Source organism: Microcaecilia unicolor, chromosome 2 (assembly GCF_901765095.1).
Source record: "Microcaecilia unicolor chromosome 2, aMicUni1.1, whole genome shotgun sequence".
Taxonomy (NCBI): domain Eukaryota; kingdom Metazoa; phylum Chordata; class Amphibia; order Gymnophiona; family Siphonopidae; genus Microcaecilia; species Microcaecilia unicolor.
In genome coordinates, this window is record NC_044032.1 from 467,529,551 (window position 1) to 467,549,326 (window position 19,776).

The following is a 19,776-nucleotide window of genomic DNA, read 5'->3' on the forward strand; positions in this document are numbered from 1 at the left end:
GACAGACCGAAGGTCCATCAAGCCCAGCATTCTGTTTCCAACTACTACTACTACTGCTTATCATTTCTATAGCGTTACAAGGCATACGCAGCGCTATACACCAGACACAAAAGACAGTCCCTGCTCAAAGAGCTTACAGTCTACAATCCAGTTGATGGTAAATGTTATTCTTTACGACCAAAACACCACTGATTGTAGAACTCAATAGGTGGCAGTGACCAAACCAGGTTACAAGTACCTGGCAAGATCCCAAAACAGTACAATACATTTTATGCTGCTTATCCTAGAAATAAGCAGTGGATTTTCCCCAAGTCCATCTTAATAATGGCTTGTGGACTTTTTTCTTTTAGGAAGTTATCCAAACCTTTTTTAAAACTCCACTAAGCTAACTGCTTTTACCAATTCACCAAAGATGGTGTACAGTGAAAATATGTTAAACATAGGCAATAGATAAATAACAGTAGGCATATTCAAATAACAGTACACATTATGACATAGTATACTACTTACTATGGTAGTACAATACACATTAAAACATCTTGGTAGACAGCATATGGTGTAAGTGGAGGTGGAACATATAGACAGATAAGGTAGAGTAACTTAAGGAGAAATTACAGGAAAATGATTTCAGCTAGAGTGGATAAGCAAGTCCTGGTACAGTATATTCAGCTGATGTTAGCTTTTTTGTGTATAGGGCTCTTTTTTTGAGCCTTCAGGTAGAAAGTCCTTGCAGTTGGTCCTTGCCCATTGGGCAAACTGATTCCCTCCCGGGACCATCCTCTGGTCACTTCCTGTTTCTTTAGGCTTGATCTTTGTTATTCTTTCTCACTATCCTTTAGCAGGATTGTGGTCGATGTTGGTTCCCTGTTCAAGAATCCTCCTAGTTCAGATTCAGCAGCTTTTTGTAGGCTCTGTTAGGTGCACCTTACCCCTCGCTTTGGTAGCCAGAGACCATCCTGTTTTTCAGTAGCTGTATTTTAGTGTGGGAGGCAAGAGCCAAGCCTTTTCCATTGCAGTATTGGTGTGATGGTGGAGGAGCAGGAGCCAAAACAAGTCTACTCCCAACTGCCTCTTGTTCTAGTAGCTGTGAGAGTACTGTAAGTCACAAGGAGGCCTGTTTTCAAAGCACTTAGACTTCAAAGTTACATAGTAACCTATGGAACTTTTTAAGTTTAAGTGCTTTAAAAATGAGCCCCGAGGTCACATACCTTATACTGATAGAGTAACTAGAGGCCTCTTCTGAGCAGTTTGTAGAAGCGGAACTTGAGTGCCCTCTACCCCATTGCTTCTGAACCTTCTGGAGGCTCACCTAGCCATTCAGGATTACCAAGATGAATATGCATGGGAGAGATCTGCATGTAATTAGTTTCTAATGTGTATAAAGTTATCGAATGTATATTCCTTGTAGTAATCCTGAAATCTCAACTGACTAGGCACGCCTCCAGAAGAGGGTTGAGAAGCAGTGCCCTACACTTATTTGGAAGCATCACAGATCAGGCTCAAACTTTTGAGGGAAGGTGGAGCATTTGCCCAGTCTTCATCTGGTAAGGGAGAAAGTGTAATTTTTCAAGAGGGTCAAATTGAAAAGTAATAGAAAATCCAAGCATCAGCATAGTTCTCACTTGTAAGATGACTTTATGTGATCACTATGTATGTGGGCCACCCTCCATAACTCTGTGTTTACTATCCTATCCACCCCTTCATATGGGCTTGGTTTTAATTTTACAATTACCAACTCATAGATCTGCATTCACAATTATCACTTTCTATGTAATGAGTGAGTCCCATTTTTCCCTCACAAATAAAAACACAGCAACTTTTCATTAGAATCAATTATGAGCTACTTATTTGTAAATGTTCAAGTTCCAAGTTGGGCGCTATTGACTGTCGCTGTTAACATCCTACAGCTTGTAAGACCTAAGAGGCTTCCTGGATCTTAATATTGCTATATCTTAATCTTGCTGTAGGGAGATTCTTAAAATCAGCATCCCAGGCAGTGTTGACTCTCATTCCACCTTGGAGAGAAAATTGAGTTTGCTGGTCCCTTCATACTGTTGGTAGATAAATGTTAGATGCAACCAAAAGCCACTCTGAAGTGTTGATGTGATGTACCTGAGATGTATTATACAGTTTTAGCTGTTCTAGAAGCATGTTGTGATCTCTTGGAGGTGCTGCAGTGCACAAAGTCCTGGGACCTGAATTTGAAGATGTCCGTCCTCCAGTTGTCTTGAGGCTTAGTCTGGTCTTGGTTTTATCCCAAGTATTCTTAAGATGTCATTCAAAAGTGAGGCTTCCACCTCTGGAAGAACCTTCACTTTGACTACAAAACGTAAGTGGCCTATATGCATCTCGGGATAATTTCAAACATTATATGAATAATAAGGGGAAGGATGGAGATGACACTGGCAGTTTTCAACACTAAACAGATTGGGTTTGATATTCAGTCCACGGCGGTAAGTGGATAGCAAGCTGCTTCCAGCTGTGGGCTGAACTAACCCCAAGTAATCGATGCCAGGGCATGCGCGGCTTTTGCCATTGAATATCAGAGTATGGCTGCCGATCTGGAAGTTAATCAGACCCGGCCAATATTGAGACTGATGCATGGTTAATCTGCCACATAAATTTAAGCAAGCTGTTTTGTTGTCTTAACTATATGCGGTTACATAGCTGGTTAGTGGACTGGAAATCACAGCTAACTGGCAATGTTGCTGCTCTTTCCACATTGCGCCTCTAACCTATTTGGTTGGGGGATGGCTGGTTAGTAAGGATATTCAGTGGCACTAACTGGTTAGATGCTACTGAATATCCCCAGTTAGCTCCACACAAATGATTTAAATGGCCAGGAGCCTCTCCTGGCCATTTAAATCACTTTATTATTATTATTATTTATTATTATGACATTTCTACCCCGCATGTTCCCAAGAAAGCTCAGGTTCAATGCGGCTTACATAACAAATTAAGAAGAAGCAGTACAACACAATTATTAATACAAGAATACGATTGTTAAATTCCATCCCAAAGTCACTGGCAGTGGTCATCAGTAGATGTACATTGAGCAACACTAAACGGATATTTCTCCTGACTGTAAGTGTAAAGTTAAGCACTGGGCAAGCTTTTTTAACTATACCATGGCTTCCTCAGCTGACTAATGGGCCCAGTATCTTTATTTTATGTATGCATTTTTGTTTACAGAATTCATTTATTCAGCCTACCCATTTATAGGGGAATGACCAAAGTAGTGTGCAACAAACTATAGAATTAGTATAAGCAATATTCCCCTCATTCAACCCCCCCAACTCTCCTTCATGGTGAAGGGCCCTGACACACCGGTATGCAGCAATATCGTTATGTGGTGTTCATAAGCACCAGATCTAAACTGTCTGTAGGATGGATAATTATCTTCTGTGTTCTTGGTTGTGTCTCCTGGGAGGAACAGAGTGTATCTTGATGAATTACCATTGTTTCCAGGGGAATCCTTAGAATGTGACAGCTTTCACTGTGTATATCAAGGAGGTTTGATAACTGTAGATGGCATAACTCCATCTTTTTTAAACATTTAGTGTGTCTCTGCATTTACAGGTTGGTGTGCCTTAGGAGATTGTAGTAGTTTATGTAATTTATTTCTTTTTAATTGCCTTTGGTGGTATTTTCTTTTCTATATATATTATTTGGTGTTCTTTTACTTTTTAATGTAGTTTTTAATTGCTTTGTAAGTTGCTTTGATTTATTTATTAAAAAATGTGATCAAGTCTGAATAAACATATACATATCTGGCCCATTATATGGGCTGAAGCCAATGGGTGGAGCTTTTCACTCTGTCAGTGTCATAGTTTTGAGTGTACCAAGATGGCAGCTGCATTGGGGAAAATTAAATACTCGGGTGGAGTGGGTGGGGACCGGCTTTAACCTTGTGACATCATGCTGCCTTCTGTTGTCAAATCATTTGGTGTATATGGAACTTATCTCTCTGTTCTTAGTTGTGATTGGTTAGTTGACCTTTTCCTTAGCGTCTGCAGCAGATGAATCCAAGAACTGGTGGGTTGTGTCCATCTACCAGCAGGTGCAGATAGAGATTACAAAGCTAAAGGCAGTGATACCAGACGGCCAGCTCCTCCTTCACCTCAGTACATCTCTATCTCCAGCAGGTGGTGAATGGCGCTTCAGGTTGGAGGTGTGTTTAATGGATGGGGAGGGGTTGTGGTTGGGTGGCAGTAGGAGGCAGGGAGTTGGGGTTGAATTGGGGTTATGAGGGGAGGAAGGTGTAGAGGATTAGAGTGGAAGGTTGTTAGAAGGATGGGTGGATTTTGTTTTTAAAGAACTATGGAATTGTGTTTATACTTTTTGTTTTACTGTGAGATTTAAGTGTTGATTTCAACTTGCTTTGGGTATTCTTTTGATGAAGAGTATCAAAAGTGGAACTGAAATGTGAATTTGTTCTGTTCCTGGAATTGTATTCTGCAGTTGCTGTCACTTAAGTCTCTTGGTCTGAGACAGTTCAATGTAAAACTTTTAAAATATGGAGACCCAGTTTTGAATCTCATCTCTAATACTTTTTCTTTGACTGAGCACGTGTCAAAATTATTCCTTCATAGGACTTGGGTTTTCTTTACTTACATCACTCCTGTGTAAGTTTATTTAATCATTTGTGTTTAGCAAATCAGTAATTAATACGGTGGTTTTTCTACATGTGGGAAAATCAAGATGTGCTGTTAGTATGTGGACAAACTGTGTTTGGGAAAAGGCAGAAGTGTTGGGGACTTTTTTCTGTAGACCCTGATGCCAGAAAGTCCCTAGTGCTGTATGGATTGTGGTAGAATTGAATTGTAAACCAAGAAAATATTCTTCAGACTGCCAGTTCTTCTTTACTGTTTACTGTTTTCTGATTTCTTAGTTCAGTGTCGTTCCAAAGTCTTTTAAAACTCAAAAATGTTTTCCTCTGAGGAGTGTATAACAGTCTTTGCGAATAACTAAGCTAATCAAGTGACTGGATGTGGAACATTTCATGTCCTGTATAGTGCTGGAGCAATCAGAACTTGAGGGATTGTAGGCGGTAATCAGATTTTCCATATTCTAAAAGTGGAAGCTTTAATACATAGCTTTTTTGTGACTATAAATTTTATTTTGGATGAATGATACTGAGTGGGAGAATGGTAGTGGTAAAATGCCTGTGTATTTCAATACCTTTGCTCATAATTAATGAGGTGTAATATTGGTACCTAGGGCCTTGCAGTTTAAGCTTTCTGCCAGTGGTGGCATACTGAAAAGAGTCCAACTTTATGGCAGGAGTAGGGAGAATACCTGTCTGTACTTGTGCCATCTGGAAATCTAGGAGACTATCAATCAATGTGCAGAGGAAGTTATAGGATCACAGAGCACTTGCATCACTCAAGAGGCAGCAGAAAAGGGATGTCTAATGACACCACAGAAAACTGAAGAATGAAGGAGGTTCGGCACAGCAGTAATGAGCGGGAAAGTGCACGTTCACATTGGCTCCATACAGTGATCCTGTTTGTTCTTACAGATGGAAAAGTACTTTACTTAAATGTCTATTTCCTGCTGCACTGTGTAAGTACCATACTTTTTCAAAGTTTTAAAACTTTTTTGCTATCATACAGATCTCTCTTTAGAGTTAATATCCTTCTATTAGTTTCCCTAGTAGGGTTTTCAGTCATATTCGTTTGTATTCTGTTCATCTACCCTGTCTGGCTTTTTATGGGATCTCCAGGTGTCCTGGCCATGGCTCTCTGGGGTCCTTTTTACTAAGCTGTGCTAACAGATTTAGGGTGCGCTAAATGTGGCACGGCCCTTCATCAATACCATAATGTACTCTTCTTTACCATGCATGTATACACATGGTGTTTGTGTGTGTGTGTGTGTGTATATATATATATATATATATATATATATATATATATATATATATATATATATAATATGATCTGTTCCATATATATTATGTTCCATGTATGTTACCATGTATGTATGCACCTGGCGCAATACCATTTGTGATTCTGGTACCCGGAAATGGCAACCGCCATTACGGCAAATGTAAGCCACATTGAGCCTGCAAAAAGGTGGGAAAATGTGGGATACAAATGCTACAAATAAATAAATAAAAGTATACCTATGGGCTGCAGGGCACTTAATGCACACTAATTTGTTACCGTGCACTAAATCCATTAGCACACCATGGTAAAAAGACCCTTATTTCAGCAAAATTCACCCTTTCCTCTCTGAGCACACCACCCGTACTCTCGTCCACGCTCTCATTACCTCTCGCCTTGACTACTGCAACCTACTCCTTACTGGCCTCCCACTTAGCCATCTATCCCCCCTTCAATCTGTTCAGAACTCTGCTGCACGTCTTATATTCCGCCTGAACCGATATACTCATATCACCCCTCTTCTCAGGTCACTTCACTGGCTTCCAATCAGATACCGCATACAGTTCAAGCTTCTCCTTCTTACCTACAAATGCACTCAGTCTGCAGCCCCTCATTACCTCTCTACCCTCATTTCCCCTTACGTTCCCGCCCGTAACCTCCGCTCACAGGACAAATCCCTCCTCTCAGTACCCTTCTCCACCACCGCCAACTCCAGGCTCCGCTCATTCTGCCTCGCCTCACCCTATGCTTGGAATCAACTTCCTGAGCCCTTACGCCAAGCCCCCTCCCTACCCATCTTCAAATCCTTGCTCAAAGCCCACCTCTTCAATGTTGCTTTCGGCACCTAACGTTTATACCTTTCAGGAAATCTATAGACTGCCCCTATTTGACTGACTGTACATTTGTCCTTTAGATTGTAAGCTCCTTTGAGCAGGGACTGTCCTTCTATGTTAAATTGTACAGCGCTGCGTAACCCTAGTAGCGCTTTAGAAATGTCAAGTAGTAGTTTAAATTTATGCTTGGAATGAAACTTCTTGACTTTCCTGTATTTTTCTATTGTAATGGAAATTTTGGGGGAAAAAAAGTAATTTAATTTCACCATGCAAAAGGTCTCCAGCGGTAACCATATCTAGAATGAATACTCACAGTTGGTGAATACTGTTCTTAATTTGTTTACCCTCTGGGAACCTCTCAAGTGATGTCTGGGATTCTGGGAGCCTTTTGCATGCAGACATAAAAATAATTTAAGTGGTCACCTATTGACTGTAATTATTGTAAACGTTGCCCCTGAAGCAGGTACTACATACTGAAACATACTGGATGCATGTAGGTGCATGTACAATATTTTAAAGTGTATTAGATTTACAGTTTCCATTTTCACTTATAGTTGCTGTTAATAAACTGAGGTTTCATACTGGACTGGCTGTTTTATATGCTGCTTGACGCTCCTGAGGTGTTTTTCTAATAGCATAATGGCATGTTGGGTTGTGGTGATTCCGTGGACAATTTACGTGTTCTTACTTGCCTTCAGCATTGTGAATACTACAGAGGTGCTTCGTTCCTCACACGGTTGAGCTCCTGAATAAGTAAGTCACTTTTAAATAGGATGTTTGAAAAGTGGGCACGTACATGTTGCCAATCCTTTAGAAGAAAAATCAATTCATTTTTCTTAAGAAGCAATTACTTAGAGACAGACAAGGCATATGTTTGGTTGGTAAATGAGTATAGCTGGTCACTACTGTGCAGACAGTACCAAATTCAAAAATGTATTTATTTGCATTTGCTATAGTGCCTTTGCTATCTTGCAGATCAAAGCAGTTTGCAATCTAATAAAAACAAATAATGGAAAAGGAACTACAAATCCGGGTAGGAAAGGAAGACGGCCACACATACAAAGAGTGGGAAAAGGGTCGGAGAAGAGAAAGGTAAACGGGTCTGGGGATTGGGGAGGGAAATAGGTCACCATTTGATACACCATACTCTGGCAAAATCAAACAAATGCACAGTGGAAGAACCAAGCATCAAGGCTGATTTTAAATTTGGATAATAACTCAGCACATACTGTTAGAAGCAGAGAGGTTGTTAGAAGCAGAGAGGTTCCAGAGTGATGGAGCTGCAAAGAAGAATGCACAATGTCCGATTCCAAGGAAGCTTGCTTCGGACCAGTTAACAGCGGTAGTCATTTTAAAGAGCAGAGCAGATGGGCTGGTGAATTCTGGATTGTAAGAGATGAGAGGTAGAGTGGTAAGCCTGAAAGTTAATAGTAGAAGCTTAAAGATTATGTGCTGCTCAACGGAAGCCAGTGGCATCTCTGAATAAGGGGATCATAGCAGTGAAGGTTGCAGAATAGTCTTAAGAGCTGTATTCTGGAGGGATTTTAGCCTCTTAAGCTGAGAGGGCGCATAACCTAGGTAAATTTACATTACAGTAGTCTAAATGGGATGTGAAAAGAGAGAATGAGGGAGTGAAAAGTGTAACTGAATGCAACTCTCCTAAAATAAAGAAACTTGCCTTGCATATGGAGGATACCTGAGCTGAAAAGGAAAATTGAGTCTAATTTTACTCCAAGGTAATGGAAAGGGGTAGTGGGCTGAATATCCGCCCCAAAGAGAGATTTAGAGTGAAAGTAGGAGATGAAAGTCCACCTGTTTGTTCAGCACTAACTTATGATCCGAGAACCACTGGGCCACTAAATTTAAGCAATTTCCATTTGTCATACATAGAGTCTACACAGTAAGGATTATTTACTTCATATATGTCCTAGTGGTTTCAAAAATTCAGCACTTGTTGCTTGTGTATGCTAATGACCCTCTGCATTGGAGCAGTCATTGGTTGGAGTCCTTTTACTACGCTGCATACTGTATACTAATGTGTGCCTAACTCAACTTACCGTGGCGTAACACTGGAAACATTCAGGCGTCCTGCAGTATGTGCCATTTTTAACATGCACTAATCCATACACTAAAATTTTTCTCTCTTTTTTTGGGAGGGTCGTGTTGGGGGTGGAGAGTGGACGTTCTGCGCTACAGTTATTGTGTGCTAACTGGTTAGTGCAGGATTACCGCGTGAGCCCTTACCATCTACTACTAAATGGATGGTGGAAGTGCTCATGTGGTATTTTTTATTTTTCTAATGGCTGTGCACGTATGGCAACATTAGTGTATGGCCATTAATACAACAAATAGAAAATCGGCCATTTTACGGCTGTGATTAAAAAAAAAATTGCCTTAGTGCACAGGGTACACTAGGGCCGCTTTTTGCTGCAGCTTAGTGAAAGGGCCCTTCTGAAAGGAAGGAATCTTGGTCCATTCTCTCTGGCTGAGGGAGTGGGTCTTTGGGCCAAGGAGGCAGAGGCTTGTGAGGGAGTATCTGCAGGATCGGATCTGTAAGTCTTATGCCAGGAGGGCTCACAGTGAGATGAGTTTGTCCAAGAGGACAGTGCAAACGAAAAAGGCAGCTAGAGTAGGAACCTACAGAGGGATGAGCCAGATAGTCATCTGCTCTGGAAGAACATGAGTAGCCATACTGGGTCAGACCAATGGTCCATCTAGTCCAGTATATTGTTTTCCAAACGATGGCCAAGCCAGGTCACAAGTACCTGGCAGAAACCCACACTACAAATCCCAGACAAGTTGCTTCACATGTCTTCTCTTAATAGCAGACTATGGAATTTTCCTCCAGGAATTTGTCCAAACCTGGAGGCACCCAGCCAGAAGCAGATAACTGGACTACTACCTAACCCTGGATCCACCAGACCCGTGGAGTTGGAGACTTAATTATTGCCACCTGATTTTTGGTCGATGTACCACAGATCTGCATCTTGATTTTTGTCCATTTTTTGTTCACCTATTCCGAGCAACATATCCAATATAGAGATTTTTTTTTTTGGGGGGGGGGGGGGGGCGGGGTAGGTTGGCATGCTGACGTGCAGGACGTCAGACTCAGAGAACAGTTCTGTTCTCTGAGTCTGACGTCCGTCATGCAAGGAAGAAGACTTTTCTCTGCAGCAGATCGGTCGGAGAGGACGTCGGCTGGTGGGGAGTGGGGTCCCCCGCCAGCAAAACGGAAGGTAGGCGGGGGAGGGTTCGCAGCGGGAGGGGAGTTGGCAGAGACGGGGGGAGGGGGGGCGACAATGGCGGCGGGAGGTGGACGGCGGCGGGGGGGGGGGCTAAAATGTGCCCCCTCCCCTCGAGCTCTGGACCCGCCTCCCACGGAAGTCTGGCTACGCCCCTGCCGCCGGTTCCTTGCCTTGGAACAGAAAGTAACATCAGAGGGAGCAGGGAACCGGCAGAGCCGACAGCCTACACCACCTCTGCAGTGTGCATCCAGGCAATGGCGGACTGCCCCCACCACCCCGCCCTCAGTACGCCACTGCCTGGCATTTGAGTACTGGCACCTTTTTTTGTTATTTAAAAAAAAAAAAAATGCACAGTTTAGGACTAAGGTCTGTAAAGAATGTCTACACTTCTTCCAGACTTTAGAAACCTAATTCCAAAGGCATCTATCTCAAGACCTATTTTAGTGAAGGATAAGACAAAAAAGCGGTTTTAATTTCAGGGAAGAAAACTGTGTTCAGAATTTTTTTTTTTTTTTTTTGCCTTTTTGTAATTCTGCAATAGGGTTTGCTTTCTGCCCTTCCCTTCCCCCACCACTCCACGGATTACAGCTTTATATTCCGCTTTATATTCCTTTCCTAAAGGTAGTAGTATGTTTTAACATTTTCGGAAGTTCCTTTTACTTAGTCATCCCCCTGCAGTTATCATCCATGTATTAAAAAAAACAAATAGTCTGAATGTCTTGAAAAGCAAAGCCTAGGAGCAACGGGTTTTTAAACAACCATGAGTGACTCATAAAACATGCATGGCTGGCCGTTTTCGTTTTTTTCTTTTTTTTAAATCTATAGATGAGATGCATCAGTCTAAATAGCTCTTAGAGGAATAAGAATAAAAGGAATAAAGCCAGGCAAGATTATATTTTTCAACATTTTAATTAGTTCTGCTGTTTTTCCCCCCTTTGGTGTCTTTCAGCTCATATCAAATTGATTTAATAACATCTTGATTACCCGGTTGGGGAAATCGTTTTGAAGAAGGGCTGTGTTACTTTACTGAGAGGCTGCAGAAACTTGTGCAGTGAGAGCACAGTTGTGATTGACATCCCTAAAGCATTAAAATGCCTTATTTTCTAAAGGCTATAAAGCAGATGGAGTACATCCAGAAAGCAGCTACAAAAATGGTTAGTGGTCTTTGTTATAAAGCATATGGAGAGAGACTTAGGGGTAATTTTACTAAGGAGCGCTAGCGTTTTTTTAATGTGCCTATAAAGTTAAGGTGCGTTAAACGCTAACGCGCCAATACATTCTTATAGACACGGCGTTTAACACGTTAAATGCTAACGCACCTATAGCGCGCCTTTGTAAACACAGGTGTTAAAGACTTAGGGGTCCTTTAACGAAGCTGTGCTAAGTAATGGACTTAGCAGGTGTTTACGTGCACCTTTCTGACACACTAAGCCTATTTCTAGCACAGCCATCAACAAGGGTTGCTTTTTCAATTTGTTTCATTAATGGTGTGCGCTGTGCGTGTGGCAATTTAAAAAAACAAATTGCCACAGGAGCACTTACCACCTCCTATTGAGATGCCTTGTAGCGCTATAGAAATGCTAAATAGTAGTAGTAGTAGTAGTAGTAATCACATAATAAAGAAAACAGCTGGAAAAGGGTTCAGGGCAGATCACATAATAAAACAGCTGGAATATTACGTAAGTAAAGCTTACATACAGAATTTAACATATATTAAATATAAGCATTAAAACTTTCAGGGCTATTCAAATATTTATCACATAAAAGGAAGTTTTCAGTTGTCACCATTAAGAATGCAATCTAATAAAATAAGACAGCAAATTATTCCAAATTTTGGTTTCCTGGAATGTAAATGAACTTTCCAGAATTCATCTATAGTGAATACTCTTGGTAGAAGACTTAAACAGCCGTCATTGAAATGAGAGGCTCTCTTAGATATGAAGAGCTGAACCAGTTGAAACACATCAGTATTCTGAGGCAGAACCCTGCAATATCTTAGTGTACACACTTTTTAGAATGGGTTCTAGCCTGAATATGTTTTATACATATGAGAAATTTTTCAATACAAATAGGAAAAAATGGGTTCTATCCTGAATCGTAAACCAGTATAATTAAATTGGGGACAAATTCATTTGATCAGGTCATCCTCAACCTTCCAGGGACGTTTCAGGAAAAGGCAGCCCTTTTTGTTTGGTGGGGGGGGGGGGGGGGGGGGGGGGAACTGAAACACCCAGGACAGTTCTAGCAGGGTGGGGGACAGAGGATCAGTGAGGTCTTTTGGGTCTATTCTGTAGGGCAGCTGGGTTAACATCAGGGTGGGCCTGTTTCATTTCAGATCAGTGGGGTACTTGAGGTAGTTCAGCTCCATTATGTACCTAAGTTCATGGAACCCCTTTCCAATGCCTTTTGGTTTCTCCTGCAGCTCTGCTGTCAGAGGGTGGCTGTGACCAAGACCTTGTCTACCTGAATCAGCTGGGTGCCATAGAATCAGGGGAGTGAGCTCTGGGTCACATCCATTTATTTCATGGTCCCCAAAAAGAGTGTGGGGGGGGGGGCGACGTACTCAGGGGGGCGGGGCAAGGGGCGGAGGATGGCGGGAGGCAGAGCAGTGTTGGGAAAAGAAAATCGAGACAGGAAGGGAGGGGGGCCTGGCACTGCAAAAGTTTAGATTTTTATTTTCAGTTTTTAATTTAGTAAAGGACGGAAGCGGGGAACAGCGGCGATCTCTGACGAGCGCCTTTGCCCCCTCCTGATCCTTTTTTGAGGTATGTTTACTTTTGTAGTGATGCAGGGGGAACCGGGGAGCCATGTGTTCGTGGGTTTTTTTTTTTTTTTTTTGTTCTGATGTTTGTGGCATGCGCAGAGCAGCCAGCATAACGCTTGGCTGCTCTGTGCATGATCTAGGGGCCGATTACCGACTGGGATTATGAATCTTTTGATACATTGTACTTTTCAATACCGCACCGAACATGTGCGACTTGTTTTTTGGTCCATGCTTTGTTTTTTCAAATTCGTTAGGGAGTTTAACGTTTTTGAATTTTTTACGTTTGGTTGCTTATAACATTATTTAACTTTCTTTCTTTATATTAAACTCATGCCTATTCATTGGTATCTCAAAGTGAGTTACATTCAGGCACAGTAGGTTTTTCCCTGTGCTCAGAGGCCTTAAAGTCTAATGGCCCTGTTTACTAAGGCGCGTTAACGTTTTTAGCGTGCGCTAATAAGAGACACCCATATATTCCTATAGGTGTGTCTAGTGTTAGCACGTGCTAATTTTTAGCTCATGCTAAAAACAGCGCACCTACAGCATGGCTGAGTAAACAGGGCCCTAAGTTTGTACCTGAGGCAATGGAAAGTGAAGTCACTTGCCTGAAGTCTTAAGAGGTATCAGCAGGATTTGAACCCTGGTTTTCCTGGTTAGTCAGCATCTAAAAGAATTTTTAAAAGCATGTTTCCTGTTCAACTGCTTGCTAAAGCAAGCTACTAGAAATATCCTGAGATAACTTATATCACTGTACCTTTCTTTCCAGATTAGGCTATTGTGAAACAATTACTGTTGATTTAAAGCTTATAACGGTTTAACTGTTTAACATGCGTTTTGGTTTTAGAGTAGTTTTGTCATTTGAAGCAAGTATGAGTGGTAAGTCTAGTGCAATTACAAATAGAAATGTGAGAATGCTGTGCAGAACAGATTAGTGATTCATACAGTAATTCAGAATCTGGCCGGCTAGGTATATATATGCATGGAAATGTAGAATTGGCAAATATATACAATTAAAAATAGTACGTGTTCAGTTCTAACTTGCCATCTGTTGTTTTTTTGTTTTGGTGATTCAGTTTCTTTTCTAAATAACCCTGTAGGATTGACTTCTTGGAAGTAGGGTTGTTTTTGTTGGTTTCTTTTTTTTAATTTCATTTATGCATGTTTCAGTTTTGTTAGTAGTGTATTTATTTTTTTCCCCAGTCTTGTTCATTCTGAGGTCAAGCCAGTGCTCCAGCCGTGATAGATTTCTTCTGGTGGTTCTTCTCCTCCTCCACTTAATCCACTCCCTCGTTCCTTGCATTGCCATTCATCTGGTTTGCCTGTTTTCTCTTGTTTCTCCCTCATCCCTCTCTCCAGTACCATGTTGAAGAGGCACATAAAGAAAAAGACAACTCTCACATCTCCATTGCATTGCACTTTGTGGTTGCTGACAATGTTTTTGGATGTGTTGGCAACAAAGGGTGGGGGGGGGGGGGGGGGGGAATAAAAAGGTAACCAAAATGCTGCAGTGCTTTCCTTCAGTTTTCAGCTATTGCTGTTGATCTGCCTGGCTCACAGCATCTACTCATACTTTCTACTGACTTTGAGGAAGCCTAGCTTTTCTATCATATTGGCGTTTTCTTTTTTAATTTTATTGTAAACCACTTTGGATGCAAAAGGTATATATCAAGATTTCTTAAACTATAATATCCTAGGATATTTTAAGAGTTAAAAAGCGATAGAGTAATCCTGAATTGTTTTACATGTGGTCTGAATTGTCTTGTTGGCTAGCAGGGAAAATACAGAATCTTTGTGCAGAAATATTTTTTTCTGTGTTGAAAATAAACACCCTTCTCTGTTCTTAAACAGGCAGCAAGATGTACTAGAATGTGCTTGGAATATACTTAGGGGCTCATCTTCAAAGCACTTAAACTGACTTAAAGTTCCAAAGGTTACCATGTAATTGTATGTCTAAGTGCTTTGAAAATATGCCTCTTGCCATTTAGTGACTGGATTATTTTCAAGAGTAGTATGTAAGAGTGTTTATAGGACCAGTGTGGCGCTGTCCTGATGCCATGGGTGCGGCTATTGTTCCAGATCTGTGCTTTTCACCTTATTCCTCTCCCTTTAGCTGATCATGATATCCAGAAAGAAGGAGAAAGTGAGGCATTACTTCCTGAGCCTTCTCACTTGGGACCTTATGGCCAGATGTGGATGGAGCCTTTAGTCTTGTTCTCTGTCTGTGGGAGTAGGGTATTATCTGTCAGCGGAGACAACTGGGACACTGTTGGTACTTGCTGGGCCAGATTTTAGATTTTGGCACACATAGAAAAGACCAGACAGCAGATTCAGAAATGGACCCCAGGGATGCGAGGATAATTGCTCTGCTCGAGTGCCTTGGCTGGGTGGCCAGTATTGCCAACAGCTTGTGTTGACACAGGTCATGGAATACCTTTGAGTTTGATTCAACACAGGGAAGTACATGGTCTTCTAGAGGACCAGATATGCATGCTTCAGTCTCAAGAGGGCCTTTTGTAAGCAGGCCGATCTGAGGCTGGGACTACTTATAGCTCCAGAGGTTGATAGTGGCGAGTCTCAAGAATGTTCCCTGGGCCAGAGCTCATATGTGAGCATTGCAGAGGGTGTTATTTCTGTGGTCTCTTCAATTTGCTAAAGGCTCAGATTGCAGCTCTTCCTTGCTATTTAGAGAAAGGGAAATAGAAATTGAACTTGCAAAAACCTCAGAAAGGTGGTATATCAACTACATTCAAAGCGGTTTACATATATTCAAGTACTTATTTTGTACCAGGGGCAATGGAGGGTTAAGTGACTTGCCCAGAGTCACAAGGAGCTGCAGTGGGAATCGAACTCTGTTCCCCAGGATCAAAGTCCACTGCACTAACCACTAGGCTACTCCTGTAGGGAGTCCCGCTGACTGCTTATCTGGGTATAGTGAGGCTCCTGGGGGGGGGGGGGGGGGGAGAGTAAATATATTTTGCTCCCATTCAGGAAGTCCTCCCTCAGACGGACCTTAACCTACTTCTCAGGGTGTTAGGGGTTCTTTCAATCAAACTCTTAAAAACTGATGCCCTTGAAGGTCTTGTCCCTGAAGATGCTATTCTTGGTAGCCATTTGCTTGGTAAGACACGTTTTGAAGCTTCAGACCTTGTCCTAAAGGATGCATACATGTGAGTCTTGGTGGATCTGGTCATGATTAGAACTGTGTTCTGTCCTTTTTGCTTAAGGTGATATCTCCGTACCATCATAATCAGGTGATGTTACTCCTTGGCTTTAGGGAGAAAAATTAGTGATTGTGGGAAAGACAGCTGGATGTCGGGAGAGTAGTCCTTCAATAATTGGAAACCATCGGTTCTTTTGCAAGACAGACATTGTTTGTGCTTTTGTCAGGGGCAATGCAGTAGAAAAGCAGGCTGGATTGAGTTGACCATTGAGGCTGCCTACATTGTCCGGCACAACATAGTTCCCAAAGGTCTGAGAGTATATTCTAGTTGTGCTCAGGTGGAGGCCTGAGCAGTAACACTAGAAGATGTGTGTAGGACAGCAACATTGTCATCTACATATAGTAAAGCACTATAAGCTGGATGTCTTGGGCAAAACAAGATACAACCTTTGGTAGGGTGGTCATTCAGGGAGCTTTATCTTCTCCCTCCCTATAAAACATTGCTTTTATACACCCCTCTGGTCTTGAGTGGTCTAATAGAATGATAAGGAAGGTGAAATGTATTCATATCTGCACATGTCCTTCCTTCCTTCGAGTCCTACTATACCAGTCCAAGACCCACCCTGGAAGACTGACTTAGAGAACTGATACTTGGTCTGCTCCCCTGGGATATCAGCTTCAATCTATCTGCTTGTTGGGTAGGGATTAGGGCTAGCATGAAAAATCACACGATCAATCGTGATTAAAAGTTTTAATTGCACAATCAAATCAATTCTTGTATACCGCTAATATCCCCTTTCCAGGGTTCAGTGCAGTTTACATTCTAGGTGAGACAAAGCCAATAATGTTAGTGTGAGGTATGAGAACAATTAGATACCATTAGTATAATGCATAAGACCAGAAACATTATAGGAAAGGATAATTGATGATACTAGGAGGTAGAAGCCAATGGATTGTTATGAAGCAAACCTTCCATGAGGAAGTACTGTGCCTTAAGTGGGAAGAGGTTTTCCTAGCTAGTATTCTACACAAGGTGAAGCTCCTTTGATATATCCACAAAATGCTATTGTACAATAACTGTAGTGCCTCTGTCAGCAAGGGATTCAGACATTTTCTGTTAGGCTAGACCACTGAGGTGCATCATTTTCAGACAGGTATCCAGTTTCCTAGTGTCCCATTGACAGCAAATTCATTAAGGGATTTCAAATTAAATCTCCAGTTCAAAATCCTATGTATATAAACCTTGTGCATTCATGAAACAATCATTTGAGCTAATGAAACCTTAATGATAATGCTATCTCTCACTAACAAACAATACTTTTCCTAGTAGCAGTTATGCCATCCAGAAGAACTGGTGAACTTCAAACCTTGGTTATGTGAGTCATAAGATCAATTTCATCTAGATAGGGTAGTCCTAAGTTCTTCAAAAGGTAGTCAGACCTTTATACATCAGCAAAGGGAGATTATTGCCTATCTTCTGTCCTAAGCCTCTCTATGCTTTGGACTGTAAATGAATACTTGCTTACTACTTGAAGAGGATACGGTTCATCAGGAAGTCTAAGCAGGTTTTCATGTTCTTTGCCGCTCGTCAAGTCTGTTGAAAGTTAAAGTAGAGACAGCTAATTGTATTCAGTTCTGTTAAGATCAAGCTGATTTTCAGTTGCCCAGCAGCATTAAACCTCACCAGACCTAAGTCACTGCTGTTGCTATAGTTCTCTTGGAATTTGCATCACTAGGGAATTGGTTCCAGACTTTAAATTAAAGAGACCGAAGGAGCTTCTGTGCATGGGATAGGCTGCACGTGCTCCGAACTAATGTAAAGTTGTTCCATCTCATTGCTCTTGGATGCCATCACAGCCTCTTGTATGCCTGTTTCATCCTACTGATTGTAGAGAACACTTGTTACAGGTAAGCAATTTTTGCTTTCTGTATGCCTGAAATTGCCACTTTGTATTGTCTGCAGTAGTATCTACTTGGGTCTCTTGTTTAATAGAAACATTTTGTTGGCTAATAGCAAAGTCATGTCTTTGAAGCATAGTGTAGACAAATAGCAAACCTGAAGGTACAGACATGTTTCCTTTCTACACAATGAATATATTTGCTTTTAGAGGTCATCTTGCTCTTAGATCAATGCTGTCATGCAGAATAAAAATGTTCTGCGTGGTCAGGGCTGCCAAGAGACACAGCCGGGCCCAGGGCAGAACCGGACCACTGTGCCCCTGCCCCCCCACCACTCACACCACCGCCCCTGCCTGCTGCACAAGCGGGCATGTTTGAAAATATAAGTGGGATTAAATAAAAATGCTACCGAGTAATAAAGAACCACAACGTGGATGCAGCAACTCATAGCTTTGTTTGCTTTGTTGTGAGATGACTGCTGGGGGGAGGTGAAAAAAAGATTAACCTAGTTGACTTTAACTTCTTGACATCCATCCCATCTCCTGTTTTCATCCAACCTCCTTGGTCTGTCCTCTCATGTTCATGCCGGGGGTCATGACCCGGACGATTGCATTAATGGGATATTGTGTTAATTCAATCGTCCGGGTCCTGGGTAGCACGCAGGAGAGGACAGACCCAGAAAAAGCAGGCAGGAACAAGCTTGCCGGGCCCAGGGAATTCCCCCCCCCCCCCCCCAGCTCCCTGAGTACGGTTTATTTCTGTCTCAAAATTAAAGGTGTACTTCAAATTCCATGCCCTCTTGCCTGTAGCTAGTCTTTTATCTTTGTTGCCAGGAGTAGCAACAAATAACTGCATTTGTTGACGAGGAGAAAAGACATTCCTCATCGATTAAGTGACTGTCTAATGATCCTACGAGGGATCTTTTTGTTTTGGGGGCATGATAGAAAATCAGCTGTGTGACTGACATGAAGAGTACATTTTCTTTGTTAAAATACTGCTGTGAATATATTTGTTGCTAGTGATATGAATATACAGGTGTTGAAAGGTTTTTTTTTTTTTTCTATCGATCAAAACTAGATGAAGCACCCAGTTCTCTGAGCTGTGTGTTCTCGCAATCTGAAAAGCTAGAAGAGGTAATAACCTCCAGTGAGGATCTCTTTGTAAACTACTACTACTATTTAACATTTCTAGAGCGCTACAAAGTGTACGCAGCGCTGTACAAACACAGAAGAAAGACAGTCCCTGCTCAAAGAGCTTACAATCTAATAGACAAAAAGTAAAGCATTTAAATTTAAAATATTTAAGCAGTCAAGCACAAGAGAACAGTCACAGAAGGACAGAAGATGTTGAAGGGTGGTCAGTGTGATTAGGTGTAACTCTGGTTGGAGTAGTGGGAGAAGGTGATAGAAGAATAGAAATGGGTGAGGTAAGTAATGAGTGGGTTGATAGGGAGGTTATATAAGACATGTCACTCTAGGGGTGGGTGGGTAGAGGGGTAGGGTGGGTAGGATTAAGTCTAAAGCAGGAGAAGGTATTCTCTGCAGCCTATCTGTGAGATGGAAAATGCTCTCTGAAGCTGCTGCTATAAGTTGTTAGTTTTCTCTCCCTGAAAGAGATCCAAGCCACACCCACGAAGTTCAAACTGTCAGTGGGGACGGTGAGGGGAGGAAATGGCAGTGCTTGATGAAAAAGAGAGCTCAGTTTGATAGGAGATATACTATAGGATGTCATTCTGAGGCCAGGCTAAGTCTAAAGCAGGAGAAGGTATTCTCTGCAGCCTATCTGTGAGATGGAAAATGCTCTCTGAAGCTGCTGCTATAAGTTGTTAGTTTTCTCCCCCTGAAAGAGATCCAAGCCACACCCACGAAGTTCAAACTGTCAGTGGGGAGGGTGAGGGGAGGAAATGGCAGTGCTTGATGAAAAAGAGAGCTCAGTTTGATAGGAGATATACTATGTCATTCTGAGGCCAGGCTAAGTCTAAAGCAGGAGA

General features: G+C 41.8%; 1 protein-coding gene across 2 annotated transcripts in view; it reads left to right on the plus strand.

Moving 5' to 3' along the window:
* The window catches only part of SMOX (spermine oxidase), a 135,686-nt gene that overhangs the window by 21,037 nt on the left and 94,873 nt on the right, over positions 1 to 19,776 (plus strand). The window contains exon 2 of one of the 2 annotated variants that reach the window (XM_030191020.1): positions 10,913 to 11,117. The exons of the other annotated variant lie outside the window; for it this stretch is intronic. The gene's annotated coding sequence lies outside the window, so the exon portion shown is untranslated. The remainder of the gene's footprint in view (positions 1 to 10,912; positions 11,118 to 19,776) is intronic. 2 annotated transcript variants of the gene reach the window in all.